Genomic DNA, 8,568 nt, shown 5'->3' with positions numbered 1-8,568 from the left:
AATTAAAATACAAATTGATTTTTAACGTTGTAGTCTGCAGACTTACTGCTGAGCCACTAGGTACATAAATAAAAAAGTAGTACAGAGCAGTTTTTGTGTGACTTATAACGTTATCACCAATAACTGATTTTTTTCATAAGAATGTTGTTATATAAGTTATTTGGAAGACAAGAAAGTTATTAATACCAGAATTTCTAACTAGAAAGACATCACATGTAATATAGGCTAAATGGTAGGTTCGGGCCCTCTAATTTTCAGATTCAGTATTGTAATTTTGAACTGTTAACCAGAAAAGAATGTAGACAGTCAGTAGCTTTTGTGTGACAGCTTCATTTTTTTCAGATTAAAGCTACATTGGAATATCTGCTGTGTTAGTTGCTGGGAATTGAAACCCAGGATTTTAGCATTGTAAGTTTGGAAATTTACCAGGGAACCAAGTTAGAGAAACTAGTTCCAATATACCTTGTGCTCCTAAAAATGAAAACATCAGAGTCCTTTCAGTGTATTCCCATTAAACTGTAATAAATGTACATACATTTCTGGGAAGCACTAGTTATAAAAAATGTTTGAAATGACTGCAAAAACTAAGAATTGTGTCAATGTACTGTTGGGCTGTCATAAACAATAGATGTAAATGTTCACACAAGTAGTCTTTATGTGAAGGTAGCTATTAATAATTACCTAAGAATCAAACCAGTACGACTGCAGTAAGTGCATCTCATAAACTATCCCTTCTAATAATATATATTTGAATTAATTTTATTTCTTAAATTTAGTATTTAATATTTGGCCTGGCATGGTCAAGTGGTCAAGACACTCGACTTGTAATTCGAGGGGTTCGAATCCCCATCACACCAAAGATGCTTGCCTTTTTAGCCGTGTGGTCGATATAAAGTGACGATCAATCCCACTATTCGTTGGTAAAAGAGTAGCCCAAGAGTTAGCGGTGGGTGATGATGACTAGTTACCTTCCCTATAGTCTTACACTGCTAAATTAGGGACGGTTAGGGCAAATAGTTTTCGTGTATCGTTACGCGAAATTAAAAACAAACCAATACTGACTATTTTGTCTCACGATACAGATTCAACTAACATACCCAAATGTGGTTTGTTTTAACCTTATGTATAAATAATTTCTAATATAGTAAATTAGGTAGGTCTCTGTGTACTTTGAAAATCAAAAAGAGAAACTATAGAATAATACTCAGTTCTATTAAATCTAACTCATTTATATGCAAAAACGGCTCGTTTGGGTTGAGAAAATATTTTACAAGCGAACAACGTTTCGACCTTCTTCGGTTATCATCAGGTTCACAAAGAAAGAGGTAACTGACCGGAAGCTGACCATATGTTTAAAAGGGGTTGTGTAACTGAGTGTCGGAATGTAGAGGGCGGTGTTAGATGCTTGAATATATAATTTTATTTATTTTATTATATAAACATAGGTATAAAGGCGTTCCTTTATATTGGTTTATTTTGGGTTTAAGTTGTTGTATAAGTAAAGCTTCTTTAATTTTGCGTTTGTTTATGTTTGTTTCTTTATTTAGTATTTGAGTGTTTTCTATGGTTATGTTGTGTTTATTTGACTTGCAGTGTTCGAAAACGTGTGAAGGTGACTTTTTATGTTCTTTGAAGCTGGTTTCCATTTTTCTACTTGTTTCTCCAATATAGAAGTCGTGGCAGTTATCACATTGTATTTTGTAAATAATGTTGGTGTGGTGTTTGTCAGTGTAGTTTTTACATAGTATAGACCTCAGTTTTGTGCCTGGTTTTTGAATAAATTTGGTATTAACTGGAATGTCATATTTTGTTACTAATTTTTGCCAAATGTTGGTTATTTGTTTGCTGATTTCAGGAATATATGGTATACAGCAGTATATGGTTCGTGATTTTTTGATTCGTGAGATATATTTACTTTAGTTGGTTGATTTTGCTTTCTGTCTAGGTGTGTGCGTATAATGTTTTCTACGGTTTGTGGGGGAAACTTACTGATGTTGATGAAGTATTGTTTTATTTTGTCTAATTCATCGTTAATTTTATCTGGTTAGCATAGTTTTATGGCTGTGTTTATTTGGTTTCTTAGTATGTTGAGTTTTTTGTTTTGTTTCATGTGCTGAGTCCCAAGGAATGTATAGTCCAGTATGGGTGATTTTTCGGTGGATTTCTGTTTTGAATTGTGTGTCGGTTCTTGTAATTTTGAAGTTAAGAAATGATATTTGATTGCTTTCTTCCTGTTCACATGTAAAGTTAATGTTGGGATGTATAGAGTTAATGTGATTGAAAAAAATAAGTATGTGTTCTGTAGATTTGAATCCCGCAACCGTGTCATCTACATATCTGTACCAGTATAGTGGTGGATGTAATGCTGTGTTAATTGCTTGTGTTTCAACTTGTGTCATAAAAATATTGGCTAGAACTGGTGATACTGGGTTGCCCATGCTTAGGCCATTTGTTTGTATATAGTTTTGGTTGTTGAACATTCCGACACTCAGTTACACAACCCCTTTCAAACATGTGGTCAGCTTCCGGTCAGTTACCTCTTTCTTTGTGAACCTGACGATGACCGAAGAAGGTCGAAACGTTGTTCGCTCTTCTATGTAAAATATTTTCTCAACCCAAACGAGCCGTTTTTGCATATAAATTTCTCAACAAGTGGGTTTCTCGACATCACTGATAAATCTAACTCAGTCTGTGCTAAGAAATAAGCACATTATTAATAAAGTGTGATATAAAATAAAAAACAATAACTATTATAACACAAGACAAATGAACAGTCTATGTACTTCACTTTATGGATAATGGATTATTTCCAAGCTGACCAAGTCGCTCAATATGATGTTCCAAACTACATATATTTTACATTACTTGGTTGAAACAGTAGTGTCAGACTTACCCATAGCAACCAGCGCTATCACATGTCTGGTCATTCCCATTCAAATATAATGAAATCTTTAACTTTGATATATTATCTGATCGACATTAGAGGACGCAGTGCACAAAGCGCATCTTCACAGTTATAAGGAACATGGATAGATCAGACGTTATTTGCAGGGGAAAATTACATGAAAAATAATTTTAAAAATGAACTTATGACTATCCATGTAATATTTAAAAAATGCATTCATCTAAAAATAAACAAAACTTTTTGAAAATTATTTATTAGAATAAGAAAGTTAAAAATGCTGGTTATGGCTTCATACTTCCCGTTCCACTAAACATGCTCTCTCTTTCAGTGGTGGGGGCGTTATAACGTTACGATCAGTCTCATTATTCGTTGTAAAAAAAATAATTCTAAAGTTTGCGGTGGATGATGATGATTAGCTGCTTTACTTCTAGTTTTTCACTACTAAATTAGGAATGGCTATCAAAGATAGTCTTCGTGTGGCTTTACGAGAAATTCAAAATAAACTAAACCAATACCATCGTATAAAACATTTTCTGTTGTTGTTGTTTTGGATTAAGCACAGAGCTACACAATGGGCTATCTGTGCTCTACCCACCACAGGTATCGAAAACCGGTTTTTAGCGTTGTAAGTCCGCAAACATACCGCTGAGCCACCGGGGGGCAAACATTTCTTCTGCCCCCTTTTTGTTTCATGCTTATTCAGTGGCGGATTTAATATTGTGTGGGCCCAGGGGCTAATAACTTTTGTGGGCCTTATATCCTATGTAATTTTATATTGAATAAAATTATCAATGGGCTCCCATTGAGATCACTAGGCCTACTAGTCCCTACCTAAATACACACTTGGCTTGTCCTCGATACCTGAAACCAACATTCATTCTGATATTACAAACCAATCAGCTTCATAAATGCTTTTGGTATATGAATGTTATAGCTTTCTCTTGTACCTTTAAGATCTTAAACCTAATACAGTGAACATACCTCTTCAATAGATATATAATTCAATATTTAATAAATATACAATAAATAACACGAAAATATCAATAACTTGGCATCTAAACGTAATTTATAAATCAAATTTAATATTATAAGTTTTAATTTCTTAATTCCAAAAGGAAATAATTAAATAAATTCATAGTCTTTAGTATAATACTTTGTAAAGGAAATTGATAGTGTTAATGCATCAATTTTTTCGTATTTAACAGTGAGAATAGTAGGACTAGGAAACAAAAGTATTAATTTTGGTCGGGTAAGAATCATCCTTAACTTAGTTTTCTTTTTCTACCAGTGTGGTTTGTCTTTGGAATGGGTTACTTTCAGATGTTTCAGAGGCTAAATGAATTTAAGAAAGAGATTGATAAGTATATAAGTCATAGGGGCTGGCTTTAAGTTTTTCTAGTTAATTTAATTTAAAATGTGGAACAGCGAAGATGGACCAATAGGACCCATGTTGTCCAAAAATTTTGTTACTTAGCATTGAGTGTTGATTATCGGTATTACAAACTATTTGTGTCAAGAAATGTTACATACCATGGGTTAGAGCATTTAATGAACTCAAAAAATATGTGTTTTGATTTGCGACTCAAAATCTGTAATAACTTAATACAGTTTCAAATATTTTTTGAGTAGGTATTTAGTATTCACTGTCGAATATCGATATTTCAGACTTATTCGGGTCATGAAGTGTTTTAACTCATAACATACAACATTTAAAGACCTCCAGAAATATTTGTTTTGATTTGTGACTCAACTAGTCCATAACAGGTTCATGTAGCTTCAAAGTAACTAATATGGTGGATTTAGTATTCAGTGTTGATTATCGGTATTAAATATATTTGTACATAGCTTATGGAATGCATTGCATCTTGGCCCGGCATGGCCAAGCGTGTTAAGGCGTGTGACTCCTAATCTGAGGGTCGCGGGTTCGCATCCCCGTCGCGCCAAACATGCTCGCCCTTTCAGCTGTGGGGGTGTTATAAGTTACGGTCAATCCCACTATTCGTTGGTAAAAGAGTAGCCCAAGAGTTGGCGGTGGATGATGATGACTAGCTGCCTTCCCTATAGTCTTACACTGCTAAATTAGGGACAGCTAGCACAGAGAGCCCTCGGAGTAGCTTTGTGCGAAATTCAAAAACAAATAAACAAACATCGCATCTTCTGGTATAATAAAATAAGCTGTAGCCCTCTTCAGAAAGGCTTTTATTTTAAGATTTCTCAACCCTTGTTTTTGTAAGTATTACTTTTAACATTTTGTTTGATATTTTAAGATTTCTCAACCCTTGTTTTTCTAAGGATTACTTTTAACATTTTGTTTGATAAACTTATCCGAAATGCTGACTCAAAACTAAGAATATCATTCTTTTTTTTTAATGCCAGACAAGATGGTAGAGTTTGAAGAAGCTGTTCTACAAATAAAAAAGGAAATATTGCTGTCTATTTGTGTAACTTGTGAGGCAATAAAGATCCAGTTGAAAACATTGCATTCTCTCTGTGTCATAATACATAAAACTTTTGTAAATTTGCACCACTAATATTAGTAATAATGTATAAAGTAATTATACGTTTTGTATTACTTATTAATAGCATGGCCAAGCGCGTAAGGCGTGCGACTCGTAATTCGAGGGTCGCGGGTTCGCGCCCGTGTCGCGCTAAAGATGCTCGCCCTCCCAGCCGTGGGGGTGTATAATGTGACGGTCAATCCCGCTATTCGTTGGTAAAAGAGTAGACCAAGAGTTGGCGGTGGGTGGTGATGACTAGCTGCCTTCCCTCTAGTCTTACACTGCTAAATTAGGGACGGCTAGCAGAGATAGCCCTCGAGTAGTTTTGTGCGAAATTCCAAAACAAACAAACAAAACTTATTAATAATGTAAAAATGTTGCTATTTCTGTAATCCGTCTCCAAAAGTATAAAACTATGCTGCGTCCTAACATAATGATAATGTAATACTTCTAACTGCTTTTTTACTCTCAAAAGACTGCATACCTTCCAGTTTCAGTTGTAACCTAATGGACTTTGTGGCAATTTCAAATTCCTATTATCGAACATGTTCGCTCTATTGGTCTTGGAGACGTTTTAAAGTGACAGCCGATCCCACTTTATGTTGGTAAAAGAATGGCTCAAGAATTGGCGGTGGATGTATTGATATTGACTAGCTACTTTTCCTCTTCTTTATCGCTTCTAACTTAGGGATAACCGACGCAGGTAATCCCGAAGTAACTTTGCGTGAAAATCATATGACAATACTCGTCATCAAGAAGAAATACTTGTATATTACAGTTTCTGAATCTTTGGAATCTCGTTTGTCGTAGTAAGGAACGGATATTTTATTAAATTTTGTTATGTTTATTACGCATGTGTATTGGTGCAGTATTACTTGCAACGGTGCAGGATTACAGGTTGATTTTGTTGATATACTAAGTATAGTACAAATACTGATGTTTAAGTGATTTTTATCTTTATTTTCGTCGCGTGGACGTAGATGATTCAGACCTGTAAGTATTAGTATTCATGTTTGGGATGTGTTTTTTTTTTTAGCGTATTTTAGTATTTTTTCAAATATCGAAGGAAATTGTTTTGACTATAGGCTGTCGCACCAGTCTGAATGTGACATGTGTAACTTGTAAGGGCTGTTCGTGACATTGTGACATAAGTACTGCTTGCTACAGTTTTATTAGTACTAGTAGAGCTAGAAATGTAATCTCAAGACGGTTGTTATGGGCATTAAAACTGTAATTAGAATAAAGTAAAGAACAACGTTTCAACCTTCTTAGGCCATCTTCAGATTAAAGGGTTAGATTTTTTCGGACCACTTTTTTCTCAGGATGTTCTTGGAGGGGAACATATCCTGTGCAAAAACTAGTAACATTTGATGGTTTAGCCCAATGTAGGTTTTAAGGCTAAAAGAGGGCTGATATGGTACATTTGCTAACGTCTTTCTAAAAGTAAAAGCTATTATGTTTTATTGTGAAATTTAAGGAGCTAACTTATTTGGGTTACCAGTTTCTCTGCATTTTTCATTGTTTCATGTTCCTGTTGAAACAAAAGCTTTCAAGTATTACAAAGATGATGTTAGAAAAACATGTAAGTTCAAAACATCTTGACAGCAATAAATAAAATCCTTATAACTTGAGCACTTTTAAAAGGTGGATCTTTCTTATTCCAGGGTGAACCAGTTTTAAAAAACTACCCAAACATGGAGTTTGATATAAATGCTATGTCTTCAGTTTTATTCAAAAAGTGGACTATGCACACTTTATTTTAAAGTTTAAGTTTTTTTTTTCTGTTTTGAAAAGCTGGAAAATTGTTCTAAAGGCTTTTATAAATAGTCTTCTATTCTATTTTGGAAGAGGTCTTTTGAACTATTAGGGTCTTGTATTTTAACAGTCCATTTTCATTTAAAATCTGTCACAAATGTCTAATTCTTGTCACTATAACTAAAGTAATCAAAACAACAGTTGGAGAATCATCAGAAAAAAACATCATATTGAGCTCAGACAAATTGTAAAGAAAAATAATTATCCTTAAATATCTCACTTTCTTTTATGAACTGTGTCCCTTTTTAACTCCACTCCTCGAGGTGGATTAGTGTACATGATGAGGGAACCTCTTGGAGAAGGTTCTGTACTTTCAGTTTATCTCCTTTGGGATCTGAACATCCACCCATATGTTTGCCATGGATGACGACCCAGCAAGGGCAGGAGAGGATCCTGATGGTTGAGGAGTTCAACTCCAACATACCACTTTGGCCTTGAATTCCTGTAGAAGGGCAGTCTTGGGGTTGTTCCCCCAATGTCAGTTGGCTGGTTTATGTGGGTTAGGGTCAATTGAGTACCAGTGTTTGACATTCTCAGTGGGTGTTATGGACATTGTATCTGATACTGGTGTTTGGGTATAGTGCTCACAAAACCCTGGCATTGTTTCAGTGTCCTTGTTTGACATTGTAGTGCATTCCCTGGTAGGGTTCTATGATGGGTAGTGTCAGAAGGCACTGAAATGTAGCATCTTTATTATGGATACCCCCATTTATGAAAAATAAATAAAAATGAAAAGAAAAAAAACAGAATACAGGAAAACAACCACACATGGATGACTCTGGTGTACAGTCAATATCACAACCAGATTCTGTACCTCAATTTCTAATTATCCATTCCTTATCTCAGAAATCCTTAGGGCAGATGTCCTCCTTTTTTTTTTATTGAAAAGAGATTATGGTGGCTTGCTGGCACTCCCCTAAGTCAGTAAAGAAGTTGCATTCTTGAGATATTTTGGTGGAAACATCTTCACCATAACACACCAAATTCTTCTTGAAATCAAAGGCCATTGGGGACATACCCATTGAGGTTACTCTCCATACAACTTTGAATTCTTCCAGAAGCATATTAATTGAGAGGGATTTAAAGAACATTCTTGAGTCAGAGATCCTTGCATTCCTAGTCAAGGCATTTCTGAGGTGTGCTGAATCTCCACTCACACAGACAGAATTATGGTACCTACTAATGTTCTGATATTGATATTTGCATTACCATGTCCTCCTGCCACAGTCAAAACAGGTTATCTGAACTTTAAGGTATGACCATACATTCCCAACCCTTTCAGATGTTTCCACTGCCAACAGTTCGGTCATTCAAAAACATCATGTTGTGATTCTTTAAAATGTGCTCATT

General features: G+C 34.9%; 1 protein-coding gene across 7 annotated transcripts in view; it reads left to right on the top strand.

Annotated features, from left to right (window-relative positions):
• Positions 1-5,929: 5,929 nt before the first annotated feature.
• Positions 5,930-8,568, top strand: part of Cdc2rk (cyclin-dependent kinase 10) — a 124,450-nt gene continuing 121,811 nt past the window's right edge. For 4 of the 7 annotated variants that reach the window (XR_013031642.1, XM_076514923.1, XM_076514918.1 and 1 more), the window contains exon 1: positions 6,243-6,396. The gene's annotated coding sequence lies outside the window, so the exon portion shown is untranslated. Of the gene's footprint in view, positions 6,213-6,242; positions 6,397-6,539; positions 6,986-8,568 lie in introns of those variants that run through there. The other 3 variants (XM_076514921.1, XM_076514919.1, XM_076514920.1) reach the window with 3 other exon arrangements.

Source organism: Tachypleus tridentatus, chromosome 7 (assembly GCF_004210375.1).
Source record: "Tachypleus tridentatus isolate NWPU-2018 chromosome 7, ASM421037v1, whole genome shotgun sequence".
Classification (NCBI taxonomy): Eukaryota; Metazoa; Arthropoda; class Merostomata; order Xiphosura; family Limulidae; genus Tachypleus; species Tachypleus tridentatus.
This window is presented reverse-complemented; position numbering and strand designations above follow the sequence as displayed.